Source organism: Siniperca chuatsi, linkage group LG23, assembly GCF_020085105.1.
Source record: "Siniperca chuatsi isolate FFG_IHB_CAS linkage group LG23, ASM2008510v1, whole genome shotgun sequence".
Lineage (NCBI taxonomy): Eukaryota > Metazoa > Chordata > Actinopteri > Centrarchiformes > Sinipercidae > Siniperca > Siniperca chuatsi.
Window position 1 is genome coordinate 10,050,633 of NC_058064.1, and position 17,553 is coordinate 10,068,185.

The following is a 17,553-nucleotide window of genomic DNA, read 5'->3' on the forward strand; positions in this document are numbered from 1 at the left end:
GTGTATTTATGACATGTATTCATGCATGCATAATTACATCATTTACAGCTCTTCCGTCAGACTTGGAAGACAATGATCAATTTAAAATGTAAATGTGTTCCCTCCGTGTTCAATCAGTTAACAGTGAAAATAACATTTGTGGGTAATTTAATGTTTTCCCTTCCTATTCCTCCCTCCTCATCTTATTACTGGTGCTCATCATATATCATCATGCATGGGCTGAATCAAAATGAAATGCCACAGACTTAGTTTAATGCATGTATTTTTAATTATATTCAGTGAAGGTATGCTTGACATACATGCCATTTTTCAGCAACACCATGATCAGTGGAGAAGGTGGGATGGAGGCCCAAGGATGGAGGAATAGTGGGAAGGGAGGATTAATCATTCAGTTTCTCCATCCATGTGTTTCAAGCAGCAACTTGCGTACATGTGGGTCTGTGATTTGCTTGTGCTGTCATGTCCTTGTCTTTGAATATTTAACATGATGTATTTAGACACATGTCAGGCTGATTTTAAGTGACACATGTTTGTGCATGCAGACTGTAGTTGCTTCAGAAGGCTATATCTGCTTTTTGAAGATGGTTTTACTGCAGGTCACAGGACCTAAAATAAACTCATTACATGCACGAAAACATCCTTAGAAAGACTCATTCAGTTAAGCCAAGAATATTGGGACAGATAAATATCACATGACAAGAATATTTGAAGACATGGGCCTACAGAATAAAGCTATTACGGATAGAGGATATGAACACACATAAATTTGGCCAATGGATGCATTCCCAAGGGGAAATGGAAAGAGGAATAGTGATAGTGTGTGTTGTGGAACGGTGCCAGTCGATATTGTGCTGAAAGCTCCTGGTCAAGTTGGTGAAAGATACTGTCAATAGATTATATCCAAAAACCACAGCAATGGATTCCCAGAACCGTCACTGTGTTTGTGTGTGTGTTTGCTTGTGTGTGACAAAAAGAGACAGCACAGATGAGTGAAATATAAGTGCCCTCTCACGCTGGACAGTCTGGCTTGGTCCTTATAAGTCTACCTTGCCTTGTGGAAGAGACATTGTTATCATTTTGTTGGTGGCAAAAAGGACTTCTGGTCATGAGACACCAAGCCAACAGTAGGTTGCCCGGCGCCACCATCACTGAGCATCTGTGGCTGACCATCGCCTGTAGTTTTTGCAGTTCGTCCTCTACCATTGGCTGTAATCGTCTCTCATCAGCAGCTGTTTGGACATTTGAGCATGTTCAATTTGCAGTGGAGGCAACTAGTGAGAGGGAGCTCTCTGACTGGCTGGCTCTCAGACTATCATATTAATGATTTCACACATTTAGAACAGTGTCCCCTTATTTTTCACCTTCACCTCTTGCCTTCTTTTTCCACATGCAAGAGACCACCATTTGACAAAGCACAGCAAAATATTATAGAGCTGGTTCCAACATTTTGTTGGAAGAGGAACTGTGTGCTCCCTTTGAGCCTGATTCCATTTTACCACTTTACTTTTGGTTGTCTTGGCTCTTTGCATGTATAATATGTGTCCCCAGTTTCCAACCCCCTGACCATCTGCACTGCCCATCCCAACGGAAGAGTTTAATTCTGGGGGGACAGAAAGAGGCACGGTGGGGGTGGCTTGGTCTGGATCTCCATGGACATGAGCTTGGATCTCTGGAGAAATGGCTGGCAAAACACTGACTCACCTGGCCCTGGAGTGTGTTGGTACAGACACACACACATGCACACAGTTATGTGGACAGACAGACAGGCAGCTGCTAGCCTGATGGGGAGGCTGATGGAGATGATACATGGATGAATAAACACACACATGACATGATGGAATATAAACTGAAACACACATTTACACAAAAATCAGTAAGTCATCAATATGCAAACTAACTAATTATATGACTGAGTGACATATTCAACACACCCGTCCATCCACCCCCACGCACCCGCCCATGCACACACGAGATATACAGAAATGTCAGCTTCAATATAATTTACTATCCAGTAGCTCACAAAATAGATAGAAAATTGAAAACCTATTTACAATCCAAATCAATGGGATATCAGAGTGTCATTCATTGCGTCCATACAGCACATAAAACTTCATTAGCTCACCGACACGCTAATAGATTTTCTACGAAAATGAGATATCATGGATGAGGCTGACATATCCAGTGTTTCAGTGTGATTTAAACTAGAAATAAGAAAGAAGCCTTCGAGAGAGTGAAGGGAATGGGCAGACACTTTTATGAAGATGGACACACTAAATCCGGCGTCACCATTGGCAGCTCATAAATATTATCATCCCCAGGATAGAAATGACTTGTAAATTGACCATAAAGCGGATATATACACGCTTTGTATGCGTGATTTAGCAGCGTGCTGCATTGAGGGATATACAGTGACAGATGTGTAATGAATGTCTATTATGTGGGTGATACAGTGTGTGTGTTTGGGCTTGCAGGGGAAAGGGGAAGACTCCCGGGAACAGTGTACTACTGTGGGGTGATCTCTGTATCCCCACAGGCTTAAGATAAACTATGTACAGCTGTGTTTAAAGGGGTTCACCGAGTTAATTCAAAAGGACATAGGGATGCAATGCAGGCTTATGTGTAACCACACACACGCACACATACACACACAGCAAGATGAGGAGAGCTGCTGAAATAACACTGTGCCAGCTGGCAACAGGATCCACACAGATACACACACGCACCTCCCTCCAACCCACTTGACTGCATTAAAAAGGAGGCTCTATCAAAGCTATTCATGTTGCCTCCATAAGTCATCATCTCATTTGCAAGACAAATAGGGAAGTCAGATTGGTCAGTGCATTTTAATAAAGAGCCAAACACCGAGCTAGCATCCTCTTCTACTCCTCTGCCCTCACAGACGCAGGCTTTCATGCAGCAGAACCAGATTTATTGAACTCTTAATATACCAACATTCAAATTTATACTTTAACACCTGTATAACAACAACCTGGCAGGTCCTGTTGCCACGTGGCACCATACTATACTATACTTTTAATTCAGTAAAAATGAACATATGTTTTTTATATATATATATATATATATATAATATGCTCAAAACATCAGGAATAACTACAAGAATCTTACCTTTTAAGATTAACATTAATGGATGTTGTGATCAATTGTTTTCCCAACTGTTGTTTCCAAGATAAACATTTGATCTCAACGTTTAAGCCAACATGGACTAGAAGTCTTTAAAATGCTCAGAAAAATGGAAATTTTAACAACTACAATACAAATGGGATACTCCATCTGCTGAAAGCTCCAGAACAGCAACTAACAGACCTTGTAGTTAGATTGTTTTGCCAACATCTACAAAACCTTCCTTATATCAACTCACAGTTCTTTTAACCGATATTGGAATAGAAGCAAATATGGTGAGGAAACATTGTTGAAAACAAATTCTAGAGCAAACGAAACATTGTTTAGAGATTCATCTTCAAGCAACAAATAAATGTGAACTACTTTTGAAATTTCTTTTGCTTCTAAGCTGGAAACAGTCACACTAACAGGTCGTTCTGCCGAGCACCCTTCATGTGTATGGTCTTGAATGACCATAAAGTTGACCTCATCTAAAGGATCACTGGCACCAATATTATTGTAAGTTGTTTTTACTGTCAGAGAGAACAATGGACATTAAAATATTTTTCTTTAATGCTAGGCCTGACATGCATGTAAATTTTCTACTTATCCGATCTATATATTTTTCACCAAGTGTACTATAAAGTAAAAAAAATCTTGTGTATTTAAGCTTCCAAAACAAACCTATGTGTCCTTGGATATAATTAATTTATGCTCATGCAGCACACAGATAGGATGGAACTCCGATGATAAAACATAATTATACAGACCCATTATCATTTGGTCCAAGCATGTTTAATCTGAACATGGACTGGTGACCTTAACATAATTTCATAAGGTCATGCGATCCTGACCCTTCATGGAATGACTATTGTCACTGTAGATTGCAGCACTATTGATTTGCTGTGCTTTGAAGGCTATCTGATACTGAGATCCACAGACTGTTGATTTAGCTCTGCGCTTGTGTTGGATAATTAAATAAAGCCAATAGATTTGTTGATATCTATGCATTTTTATCATTGAAATGATCCCAAGAGATATCCTCAGAGTCAGTCACAGGAACCAAAGTATAATAAATGATCTGATCACAGATCTGACACATACTGAAATCAATGGCCTTTCAAATAGATTTGGGCAAATAGCGACCACCCCCAAACATACAGCTATTGTTGATTTATTGTGTGAATTGATATACAAGGGGTCAGTCTTGCTCAGAGGTGACATTGGATTGTTAAATCTAAAAACCTTTTTATTTGTTTTCATGTGATTATTTGTTTATAAAAAGCCATCTTAGTCCATTCTTTGTATTGATTTTTAAAAAGCTACTAAGTGTTACCCTGTCAAGAAGCAAAGTGCCCTTCCAGTCTCACCAGTGGGTCCATCTTTACAAACTAGCCTTGTCTGGCCAAGCATTTCAGACCCACAGAACTTTATTTTGAATTCTGGCCCCCGAAGTTTCCAAAGATACCAAATACTGAATTTTAGGGAAATGTGTATACAAAGATACACAAGACTTAATATCTCTATTTGATGTAACACTAAACCATTAATAACCATCACAACTTCAGGACGGAACAAGTGGATACAGAATATGTAATACTGCATACAGTGTGGGGAAAAAAGTGTTCTAAACAATTAAAGAAACCTAAGGGCAAAGTAAAACTTTTAAAGTTATGTCTGCATTTATACATTTTTATTAGGCATATTTGTATAAAATGTTCTTCCACAAATCAGTAGGCTATATGCTTGAGCTATAGCCCAGCTAAGTATACCTATTATGTGATCACATGTTCTGTGTATATTCATGTTTCAGTAGCTTCAAAAATGAGCTTTTAGTCATCGAAGCGAAAAAATACTACACAGGTGGGCGAGATTACAGTCACGTGACTCCAAACTGCCGTTGATTAGTGTAGTGCTATGACACTGCGTCTTTGTTTACTATCATTAAATTGCTTAGTTGTTTACTTTAACGACTTAAGTCGAGTTTAAATTAGTGCCAGAGATGCATTTGAACGCCGGAGTTTACGTATTTAATAGACAGCTGTGAAAAATATTCGAGGTAAGTAAGGTTTTTAAAACGTTACTGGTTGTTTTCGGGTTCTTTCCACGGGTATTATCCTTTGGTCATGGTTAGCTTACATGCAAACTAAATTAGCTGTGTTAATGTCAGTGTTAGCTGTTTTGCTGTTATCTTTCAAACAGTAGCATACATGTTGAAACTTCCACTTCCAGGCTTTTAGTCCTCCTTCCCCACCCAAGAGACCAGTGGCCATACACAGTATAGCATGACCAATATTGCTATAATATTCTGTTTCATTTTGACCTGTTCTAGTAGGTCTCCATCATGTTTCTTTTCTTGTCTTATAGGCCTAATATTACTAGCATGGATACTCAACGAGACATTGTGGGTTAATGTATCACTTATCTGGCTTGTCTTTTCTGTGATGTTGGTATAACATTTGTATCATGTTAGGGTTTGTACAGTTACCCTTGCACGTTTAAAACCTTTGGTTAAAATCCAAGAAAAAGTTACATTGAACTGTGGTCATAAATGGTTACAGAGCACTGCAGAGCCAGTGATGCACTTTGCCTCAGTTTTTATTTGTGAGTGTCAGTGGCTGTAAAGTTTCTTTGGCCTGTAGGTGGGGCTCTGATGCAGTGTTTCAAAGCGAGGAACCCCTCTGGAAGTGAGAGCTGGGGGGGAGAGGGACGAAGAGAGGGAGAGGATCCTGCAGCAGGCACGGATAGTTCCCCAAAAGGACCCCCCCCCAGCGAACACAGATCAGGGGGCCCATGCTCGTTTTTTCATGAAGTTTCCTCCCCAGTTAGTTGTTTTCATTGAGCCTTTTGCGAAATCTTCAAACCCTCTTTCATGTCATTGGCTGTTTGCAATACTAATATTACAAGCCAGCAGGTCTTAATTTGGAAGCTACCTCATGATGGTAATAAAAGAAACCTCAGCATGGACTCAATATTCTGCCAAATATTTAGACGATGTTGATGGATTTGTTTTGAATTGCCTTTATATGAAGATAAGGAGTAGGCTTAATAGCCTATTTTATGAAAAGGGCATTATTCCTGTACCCCCACACCGCTTATTTCGTTAAAGACATGATTACATAATTAGGCCTTTAGAATATTAATTGCTTAAAATGTATGGGGGGAGGATACACTCCTGAAGCATGTTAAAAGATCATCAAAGAACAAAAATGCAGATACTAATCCCCTACAACTATGCAAGTGTCGTAATTATGTTTCTGTGTTGCCTAATCTCTATCTTTAAATGATCCTGCGATTAGATATTCAAATCCGATGATCTGATCATTTCACCCCGGTATTGTAGCGTATTTGTGTAAATTCCCCTTTGGCATAGCCAAATCCCATTCTCAACGGGATGGATGCATTACATAAACCTTGCATAAACCGCTATTTTAACAAAGCATAAGCTCTATTTAATCTCATATCCTCAGTCATTTTCTTAGGTGAAAAATATCCGTCAACGGGTGGAACTGTTAAACCTGAAAATCAACTTTTTAAGTTCTTCTTCTTAAAAGTGATCGACACGATTGTTTAAAGATGCTGACACTAAAAATCTACGTGAAACTGCGTTGGACACTAGTGGAATTGTCTCACTTCAGCTGGCACTTTGTCGCTGTCTTTAAAATAAATTAGATCTTAAACGTGATTATGGTAATAAATGGTTTATATGGTGCTTAGGGTAGTTGCCAGGGACTTGCAAATGTAACCCAAAACGCAGCCCCCTCCAGACCCGAGATGTTACTACGGGCGAGTCAGGATCCTTGTTAAAAACAGTCGGCTTTTGCAGCGGGCGAAGCGCCATCTACTCAGTTCCCCCCGAGCCTCAAGCTCCGGGGCGAAGCTGCAAACTTCGAGGCTGCACGCCACTCTATCTCTCCGTCCCTCCCGCACTCCCTCTCTTCCTTTCGGACTCCGCTGCAGCACTCTCAGCACCTCAGTTGAGCAGGAGCACTGCACTGAGTCACATCTATAGCTACACACACGCTCTCTACACGCACGCACACACTTACACGCACACACAAGCACAGCCTCCTGCGGTATCCCATACAGCGCAGCGACTTTTCCAACGGCATACCAAGTGCGTCCTCGCCGGGGGATGGGAAGTGCAGCTCCCGGGTCTCAGAGCGCTCAGAGCGGCATATAGGGTCCTGCTGATCAGGGATACTGCTGGAAGTCTGCTGCTATTTCTTTTTCCCGTGTAGGAATCGCCTTCTAACTACACCTCTACCGGGGATTTAAAAGTGGACAAGCCGTTTGATCAGGATATAACATTATTCTAAGCATTTTTCATTTTTGGGGGGAGTAAAAGGAGTTGGGGATTGCTCTGGACGTGCCTCTTATCCGCAGTGTCGATGCGGCTGCGGCTCTGAAGTGATATCTGCATAGATTACAGGTAAGGAAAGAGGCTTGTCACGGCGTTAGTTCCCACAACCAGAACTGTTTTTAGGGTGCTTTGGTGCCATTATAGTCAGGTTTTGGGTGTGAGGTTGCCACTGCACCAGCCAGGTGACGGAGGCGTGTTGCACCTGTTCTAGCTGCGCCATGCCCGCTCTGCGCACTCCGGCGATCGGGCGGGTTTCATTTCGAGCCTGTCCGTTTGGATCGTGTAACTAGCACCGGGGGGAATTGCAGAACATTTTAATGACCTGCCATTTCTCTCAACTTGGCTATATTGACTGGATTCCCTCCGTTTGGCGCTTCATATCATTCATGCCCTTCATCCACTGTAAGCCAGAGAGAGCCGCATGCCCAAATTGTGCTTGTCCCTCTTGCAGCGTTAAACTCTGAAGGTTAAAAACTGAAAGATTTGTCGGGGATTCCGCGTTGGATTTACGCAGTGCCTTTGGGGATAAACCCATACGTAGGACTAGCATTCAGTGGCGTGTAGACTCCTGGACTGCAATAGGGATTTCAGTCCTGGCTTGGCTCTAAATCGTGGAAATAGACAAATATATTGATATTCTATAGGAATGGTTTTGTCAGGATGCTTAGCAACTGTAAGTGTAATGTAACATGTTAGAATTAAAATGTTGATGAGAAAACATTGTGAGAATTGTTAACGATGAACACAGCGTGGTTCTTTTAGAGAAGTTCTTTAATCCATGCAGTTTGAAGCATGCCCTGCATCTGCAGGGATCTACGTTGGAATGGTTTTATGTAGCCTGAAACTATTCACGCATGGTACTAATGAAGAACCCTTCTGAACGGGTTATTTAATAGTATCAGGGTTGCACAATCCCTATGAAATATTTTCTCGTATTTCTGCCTTTTAAAGATCTTGTAGCCAGCGTATGATTATATTTTTAGAACTCGCAATGTAACGCACATTTATCATTTTAAGAGTAGCTGTGTCAACTGTGTCTTGTAATTCGCTGAAAACGCACGCTGCTTGATGCAAAATTAACTTTAACAGGCGCGTTTCTCCCCGTGTGGCTTCCAGGATCGCCGGGATACGCCAGTCTTCTCTCAAAGCTTTTGAACTTGACAGAAGGGCTGGACTTTAGGCATACTCATCTGAACAGAAAACATTGTACTGTAATGTATTTAAAGAGACTTAAACTCTCTGTGGTATGCAGAAGGCTACTGAGTTTAATGTGACTTTATCTTAATTCATGGAATTGTACTTATGGTATTAATAGTATGGTTTTGGCTCACATGCTGTGTAATTTCAGGTTAAACGTTTTTTTTTTTTTTTTTTTTACAGATTATTGAAAACATTATTTGACTGATATTTGCTTTGATGCAGTAGTAAAGAGGACAAGAGAGCCAAATGTGTGTGTTTGCGCCTGTGTACTCATTATTCACTATTTTTCATAACTGTCATTCAAGTCCTTCTGTACTGAGCAGATTATAAACCTGGTTGTGGTGGTGTGTATATTTTGTTTTCAGAATATAATAATGACTTACTGACAGCACATTTAAACTATTCAATCACTAAGGTATATTTTTTTACGGCACTGCCAAATTACACCTAAACAAGTTTGTTGACTTTAATTTACTAACACCATTTCGAGGTATTTGGGTAGACAACATTCACATAGATCACCTTCCTCTTGATTGCTCTGCACTTTTCCCTGTGTTGGAGTTGTGCCACGGAGAGTAAGCCAAGAGACGTGGTGATGGGTAATTGTTCCTCAATGCTGAATGTTATAGTGCCACGGCCAACACGGTCCTAAAACAATGCATTTGTTTTGTACACAGTATTTTACTTTGTTATCAACCCTTTTGGTTTTGCCTACATTCTAGTTGTACACAAGGTTACCCTTTGGCACAGCGTATCTGTGTGTCATTTCCTGGCATCAATGTTGTCTATACATGAATGGGAAGGTTTTTTGGAGCTTGAGCTGATTTCTAGACATTTAAGCAAAGGAAGTAACAATGCAGGCTCTTCAGCACACTCTGTAGTCTTAACCATGTAGTGTGATGTAGGTCCCTGGCTCCAAATGTGACTTTATACTTTGTCTCTCTCCTGCTCCATCTCTCTGTCCTTCCTCATCTCCCTTCCTCCCACCCTCTCTTACACCTCATGCACAAAAAGCAGCTGCTCCAGCCTATGCAAAATGCAGTTCCCTAGTACAGCAGTACTCTGAGCCCCTCTACCGGTTTCTCCCTCCCTCTATCCACCTGCACTCAAGACTCAATGCATCAATTCAGTGTTGCTCCTTCAAACGCTGTTTGATATAACTCTGTACTTAATGTACACCATAGTGTTATTGTTGTTGCACAGATATCTTGCAAGCACTGTGATGATACATTTTGAGAGGTGTGGTGTTGTTTTTTTATGGTCTAACAATACCAACAAAAGGCCTACATACTTGTGTTTAGTGCACACTCAACAGAGCGTGGCTGAAGGGACGAGGCTATATCCTGGAAAAACCATGAGGGGCAGTGTGGCTTCTCAGGCTGGTGCAGTGGATAGATTGATCCCTTATATTAAGCTTTCGTTGACATCAATTTTGATTTTGTGTCAAGTAAAATGATGTGTGGTGTGTTTATTGGATAATTAATCAAAAGATCCATATGTATATTAACATGTATCACACATTTTACTTAGAAATTGCAAAAGCTTCTTTCCACAGAATGTTTTATAGCATTTACATATGTTTAGATGTGCTTTGGGGCGGCGGGGAAAATCATTGTGATATTATTGAATAGCATGCTTGTTTCGTTGAGAGAATCTGCATTGGCGCTCTGATGGTTCTTTTATGGACAGCTGAAAACAAACTTGACAAACAAACATTAGATACTGCTGGTTGATGTATGGCTTTTTTCATTGCCGTTTAACTGTGTGTAGGTTGCCATTGTGAGGTACAGTAAAGGAGAGCAGCTCACTCGGAGGGCAAAAGGGTTTTTTACTGAAGGCTGAAGTTCCTCTGCTTGTCTGTGTCAGTGTGACTGTGGATAGCAGGCTACCTCGACTGTGTGAATTTTTGTGTGTGTGTCTGTTTTTCAATGTTAATGAGTCTCAACTCATTCCTGAATGTTCAAATTTGCTTGTCCTCTTAGAGGTTGTGTATATGTGTGTGTTTGTGTGTTCTGCTGCTGTCAAGGTCTCAAGGGAAAAACTTTTAGTCCCTGAGCAGTTTGATAATCCTATCTCATCTGTGTCTTGCTTCCTTGTCCTTTCACCAAATTCCAGCTCAGTCTTAAACTCTTAAGGGCTGTAAGAGCACTTGGCACTACTCAGTCTCCCTCCCTTACGATTCTACCTCCCTCTCTTCCTGTGTGCTGTTCATCAAGGCCTGCCTATAGGAATTGGAACAGCAGCCTTTATCGTCCTGTAAGCACCTCACATTGACATACTACCCCCTGTCTGTTGGCCAATGTTATGGCTACAAGGCTGGAGTTTGGATCCAGATAGCATGGCCCTGTCAATATTACGGCTTGCTAATGGATAAACATTCACTCCAACCTTGGCAGTAAAGACATTCATTACATTTTGGGGGTGGTGCATTTACAAGAGGAATGTCCATAGAAAATCTTTTCAATGTGTTCACGTCAAGGGGAAAACTGTGAGTGAGTATGAATGGGGAAAAGATTCTCCGTAGTGATATAAATGCCTGTTAGCAATGTAGGCAAGACTCAGCAGAAGTGCTTTTCTGGGTCTCTGTGTGGGTGTGAATGATGCATCTGTGACTGGTCTGGCGAGGCCCTATATGAATACTCTGATCACAGAGATGTATCGTCATGTCAGACTGAATGATGTGTCTGTGGATTGGACCTGAATGGAGCTCTCTGTTTGTTCTCATTCTCTTTCTGTTGCTCTCTTTCTCACTTGATGTCTCTCTCTCTCTCTCTCTCACTCTCTATCTCTCTTTCTCTTTCACTCACTCACACACACTTACAGCCCTCTGGGCTGTGACAGGACTACCAGATGCAGGCTAGTGTCCAATTAGATCCCCCTTCTCTTCCATGCCACCAAAAACGACAGAGAAGATTGTCTCTCATATTTTAGGACAGTTAGACACATGATTCTTTAACAGTGCTGCAGGTCTACTATAAAAAAAAGGATGTATAATTTTTTGGGGTTGCTACTGTTTTCTTTTTTTATCTGCCACAATTAAATGTAGAGTGTGTTGGTTTGTTTGGAAAGTCATAACATTCTTTTGTTTAGGATGAGAGCTTTAACAATTTATAGTATAACTGGAGTACAATTACAGTCATTCAATTACTGTTGTCTTAGACCTTTACTTGCCTCATAAAACCTCTGTCTTTGTTATATTGTCTGTATGGGCTTGACCTTAGAGTAGGCTTCAAATTTGATGTGCGATGTAAGACTCAAAGTCTATTATGTTTTAGTGAGATGGTATCACTGACTGACGACTTGATGGTTTTGATCTAAATTCCAATTGGTGGAGGGGGGTTTCTATGCTACATTAAGAGAGTAATTGCATACAAGTATGTAATTAACCCTTTGGTAATGCACCACAGAGCTGCATATTGATGTTTGCTAAAGCAATGACAGCAAAGATCTGAAGGCTTTGTGAATTATATGGGGAAAAATTAATACACGTCAGTGTCCAATTTAATGAGAACATTTGTTCTCCTCTGAATAGTTTACTCAGCATATGTGTGATACCTACAGAGAAGATATATAAAAATGTTTACATGTGCGCACATATCCTGCTGTTCACAACTTCTTTTTTCATCTTGGCAGCCAGAGTCCTATTAAGCTGTCACGTGCATTTATAATGGGGCCCAATACATGTACATGCTTCTATATCACAGTCGCACCAATTTTATTTTCTCCCTCCAGCCTTCTCTCATGCTTCCTTTTCATCTTTTTTCTCAATCCTCTCTCTCTGTTTCTGCCTCCAGCTCTCTCGTCCCATATCTTTCTGCCTCACTCTAAGCTGCCAAGCACATAACTTTATCTGTGTGTGTTTGTGTTGGCTGTGGCAAAAAAAAACCTGACTGTTGTGACATTGGAATGACCTATGAGGCAGGATATAAAGTAAGGAGACATGGGATGTTGCTGTTTTAGATGGGAATCAGGGAGACGTGGAAAGGCACCAACATATCAGTGGGTTTGCCAGACTGCTCCTTTTGATAAGACCATATTAAGCATTTCTCCCAGGTCTCTATGATTCATATGGAGCCGTGAGTCTGATATATAAACAGCTCTCTTTGATGCAGCGACAGGTGACATGCTGTGCATATTGGCTCCTATGTTTGTGTGTGCCAAGCCGAGCATGACAAGCAGTAAATTAGTTTTGTTTCAGATGCATGAAATGATGAGAAAATTGCAGACAGTCTTAGGGCATTTTTTCCCCTCTCGCTCTCTCTCATTTGCTAACGTGCGGAAGCCTGAAGTCCATGCAAGGATTAGGCCCCTAATTCTGTTTTCATCCTGTCTGTTGCAAAGAAGCATGGGCACGCATGCTTAAGTATGCATGCATGTGTGCACATGTTTTATTAATCCATATCAGACAATACCTCAGAGCTCTCAGAATTTATCACGTAACCTACAACCAGCATATGAACTATGATTTTTTTTTTTTATTGCTTGTAATTTATCCCACAGAGACTCTGTTCAGGCAGAAACGCATCACTCCATTCTTTCAATAGCAAGGGTTTCTTTAAGTGAAACTGCAGGAACAAACCATGTTTTGATAGTATGTTGCTTAAGTATGCAATTCTGATGTGTACTACAATGTTGTTACTAGTTGAACATTAGGGCCTGTAGTGCCGTCAACATGTAATAGTAGGTTAATGTCACTTTATTGACAGTAGTATGAATGCTCTTGACACTCCACGCTGGTTCCAGCCCTGCTTTACTGGTTGTAGGAGCTCTGGAGTGACATTGGTGAGCGCCAGAAAAGTTGAACTTGTTTCAACTTGAAAAGAGGATTAGTACTTATGCTGCTAGGTGCTAAAAGAGGTCACTGGCTTCTTTTTGGGTTGTGAGCACTCAAAGCACCACCTCTCCTTTAGAATTAGTAACAAAACAACACCAGCATTACTTTTAAAGGTTTTGGTAGATGCATGCACAAAGCTTTTTTTAGGCTGTCTACAAGTTTTGCTGTAAAAAGACTGTGAATAATACTAAAATTGCCATGCAAAATTATTCTATTATTGCTGTTATTTAAATAGTTTGTCCTTACTGCAGTGTAGTGCTGCTATGACTGACAAGTGTTTTCAGACCCCTGTAGGATTAGCCCTATTGAGTAGTGTTGACAGTCAAATATACTGAGAATGTGATTACTATGTTTGATTACTATGTTTTTACAGTATAGTATTGTTTCATAGCAGGAGGGATCCTCTGTTGGGATGACCAGAGGATTTAAATTTAATGATATGTCTTGCCACTCTTGTCACCCCCACACACACTCTGTTCCACTCTTTCTTGCCCCCCCTCTCTCACTTCCTGTCTGCTCAGAGTTTCAGTGGTGTCAGGGGGCATCAGTATGCAGTGTTACCACAGTAATTGTGAAACAGCGGGCTCAGGGAGGACCCCTGCCGTGTTATAGCCAGAAGGCAGTGGATTGGGGGGAGGATCTGCTTTACTGTAATACCCTCCCTGCATCACCCCACCTTCTCCTGTTCTCCCCCCCTCCCCTCAGGATATATCATAGTCTGGCAGCATAATGTTGGGGATGTTACAGAGAGATTTAACAAGGCTTACACTGGGTTTTCATGTTATTCTTCTCTCTGTGTGCTACTCCCTTTTGAGTTTGGGAATTTGCCTTTCTTGAGTATTTTTTTCTCTTCTGTTGATGGGATTTGGAATGACTTGTGTCTGTGCGAATGCAGTGATTGACTCTTAGCCAGGGTCCAACTCTCGCCAAGTGCTGGGTAGAAGTTTGTTGCTCTCCTCAAATAAAAACGTATTTCATTTGTTATTCTGGTTAAGCCTTGGACTTTCATCACTGACGGGTATTGATTTTTGATTGCTGTGATTAAACTTGCCAGGAAAAGGGTGATTGCACCGGAACGTGAAAGTTTTGCCATGCACCCCAGCAAACCTCTTTGTCTCTCCCCAAACTGGTGAATCATCAACCTGGTTAATTTGCAGGATCTGTTTACTCACACATGATATCATCTCTCAATTCTGACACATATGTTTGACTTGTGTCATCCTTTCTCGAACCCTCCACTGTTGTTTATTGTTGAAGATTGTTAGGACTGAGAATCATATAAACTGAACGCTGAAAACTTACTGCCTTCTCAAGCTTGCATTCCTGCTCAGCGTAGGGAGAACCTATTAAATCTTTCCACTATACTGACACACACCATCCTTACCTGCCGCCCACACAACTGACAGTGTTCCTATGGTAACATGATTTGTCAACTGAGAACCCCTCCACAGAAATTGTCCTCACTGCTTTGCTTGCCTTGAAAAATAGCAGGAGGCACTAAAGAGACGTGATGGGCTGATACTCTGATGGACTTGTGACCTTTCATATGACAGTAACTGGACTTAGAAGATTCATTATTAACATTTTTATCTGCATTGAGAGAAAGGCACCAATACTTGACGACATTCTCAGCCGTGATTACCATGACTGTTAGGTTGTCTGTCTGGATTTTGAGGTGCTCTACTACCACACTGCAAGTCTTCTTTATTTGAAAACAGTGACTGATGGAATGTTGTAGTTTGGTGCTTATTTGGTGCTCATACTACCCTGAGCAACAACAACAATTTTTTTATAAATGTAGTTTAATTGTGGATTAATAGTTAGTTAAAAGTTAATAATAAAAAAGTTGTTGATACATTTTATGTTGAGCAACTACTTAATTAACTAAACATTTCAGCATTAATGCACCACAAAGGGGAAAGACAGCAGAGAGTGGAGATTACTTACAAAAAAAAACTTTGCAACCACAAGATGTCCAGTAGTATCTATATGGACAAAGTCTTTGGCTGTTATAACCAAGCCTTTCTGTACTGAGCACAAATCTCTTTCTGCCACCTCCCACACAGAGCATTGGGAGTTGCTGTACACATCAGCACTACTCCAATCCCCAGATGACACTATAAGAGGAAAGGTGAGCCACTTTGTTGTATTGCATCAAGCATCCTCCCTCTGATTTGTTTTTCTCTGTTGGCTCACAAAAAGACCATCTTCTCTCTCTCTCTCTGAGTCTACAAATGTAACTATGGAGAAAGCACAAGTTCTGACAGAGGTTTTCATCCCTCCCTCCACCCTCTCCTTTCTTTGCGTCCATCTGTTCTGCATTGTCATGGCAGTCCTTCCAGCTGAGCTTTGATTGGGTTGTTCTGGCTCCACCGGCAAATCTGGCAACCAGATAGTTATGTGGTGTGTGTGTGTTTGTCCATGTGTAAGTCGGTATGTGTAAGAGGTTTTTCTCCATGTCTCTGGGAAAAGCAATGCGATGAGGTAAAGCTTGCAGAAAATCAAAGTATAAAAACGGCCATGACCAACTGTGAGGAGACGAAAGCAGGGGAGGAGGAGAGGGAGGAAGAGAGAGGAGGGGTAAAACGCTGGATAACAATTTGCATCCTCTCACTTGCTACTATGAACGACGGCTAGCTAGAAAGCTTGTCTGATGTGTTTATGCCATAGGCTTTGAAGGATAGAGTTAAAGGGAGAGGGAAAGTTTGAAGGGAGACAAACAGTGGGGAGGGAGGGAGGGGCTGTGGAAAGGCATGTAATGGAGTGTAAACCTCCTGAACTCAGTTTACCCAACTCTCAGTTTGTGAAATGGCACACACACGTTTCCAGCTGATGTGCAAGGATGTTTTCAGGAAATTCAGAGTTCATATAGTGTTGATGTCAAACTGTCAGTTGCATTGCAATTTTTTTAAGCAAACTAAATCTGCTATTGATTTATACTTTAAAATTGTAATGATGACAATCAATAATGAGCTTATACAAAGTCATCTCCGTTACTATAGAATATTCTCAGACACATATGTATATGTATGCACTCTTATTAAGAATCTCAAACTTTACAAATTGATGCTATCTATCTTTGCTGCACTTTTCTTCCTGTATGACTGAAAGGCCTTTGCCAAAATACCCAGTGTTTTGTCCACATCTCTTTAAAATCAACATGTTTTTGAATAGTTAACTACTGTCACAACAAGCTTGCATCCTGATTGATGTTTGAGTATATTGTCTAATGATCAGCCCAGGGGTAACATAAGGACCAGTGGCCATGTGTCGACAAACTCTAATTTCCATTGGCTTTTTGATACACAAAAAGGCATACCTCTGCAGAACAATTTAGCCTTGGTCCCAATGCCGCATTAATGTCACATCAGAGTTTTCGTAATTTTAAGTTTCCGACTTGTAAATAGCATTCATATCAACTACCACGTTGTAATTACAATGGGGAAATTCAGATTTCTCTGAAAGCTCTTGGCACTTATGGAAGTGCCCGAAAACGAAACAAATATGGATGCCTGTCATCAGTCCGACGATCAATGTAACTAAACCCAAATTTAATAGTCAGTATTGGTGTTACATTGTCAATGCACAGTATTTTTAATCTTACCACAACCAACTCTCCCAGTTCTACCATCCATCCCATATGACATGAATGCAGCATAAAGGCCTGTTCTCAACCTGTCTTTTTCTTTGGCAGCCAAACAGCCCAGTTCCTGGTGAGTAAGTTTGCTTTGTGAAGGACTACTCCAGTCCTTGGTTAATAGTTACTTTTCAGATGGAACGGGGCACAAGCAAACTACAAACAAAATGTGTAGAGTTGACAACCTGCTCTGTAGCAAAACTCTTCAACTGGGCACAACTCCTACGTCTGTTGACAGCTCTGTTTTGTCTCCCTATGTAGTGGCTCTCTCTCAAACCTCGGTTAGCCCACCCACCATATCCAATAGCCAATGGCAGCAGCCGCAGAACAAAGCTGTTTTGCAATGCTACGTTTCTAATGCTACGTTTCTAATGTGAAGTCTGTACATTTGGACTTCTC

At 41.0% G+C, this 17,553-nt stretch overlaps 1 protein-coding gene across 6 annotated transcripts in view; it reads left to right on the forward strand.

Annotated features, from left to right (window-relative positions):
• The first annotated feature begins 5,018 nt into the window (after nt 1–5,018).
• The window catches only part of plxna4 (plexin A4), a 240,005-nt gene continuing 227,470 nt past the window's right edge, over nt 5,019–17,553 (forward strand). The window contains exon 1 of one of the 6 annotated variants that reach the window (XM_044185778.1): nt 5,019–5,179. The gene's annotated coding sequence lies outside the window, so the exon portion shown is untranslated. Of the gene's footprint in view, nt 5,180–6,903; nt 7,553–15,629; nt 15,649–17,553 lie in introns of those variants that run through there. The other 5 variants (XM_044185782.1, XM_044185781.1, XM_044185780.1 and 2 more) reach the window with 5 other exon arrangements.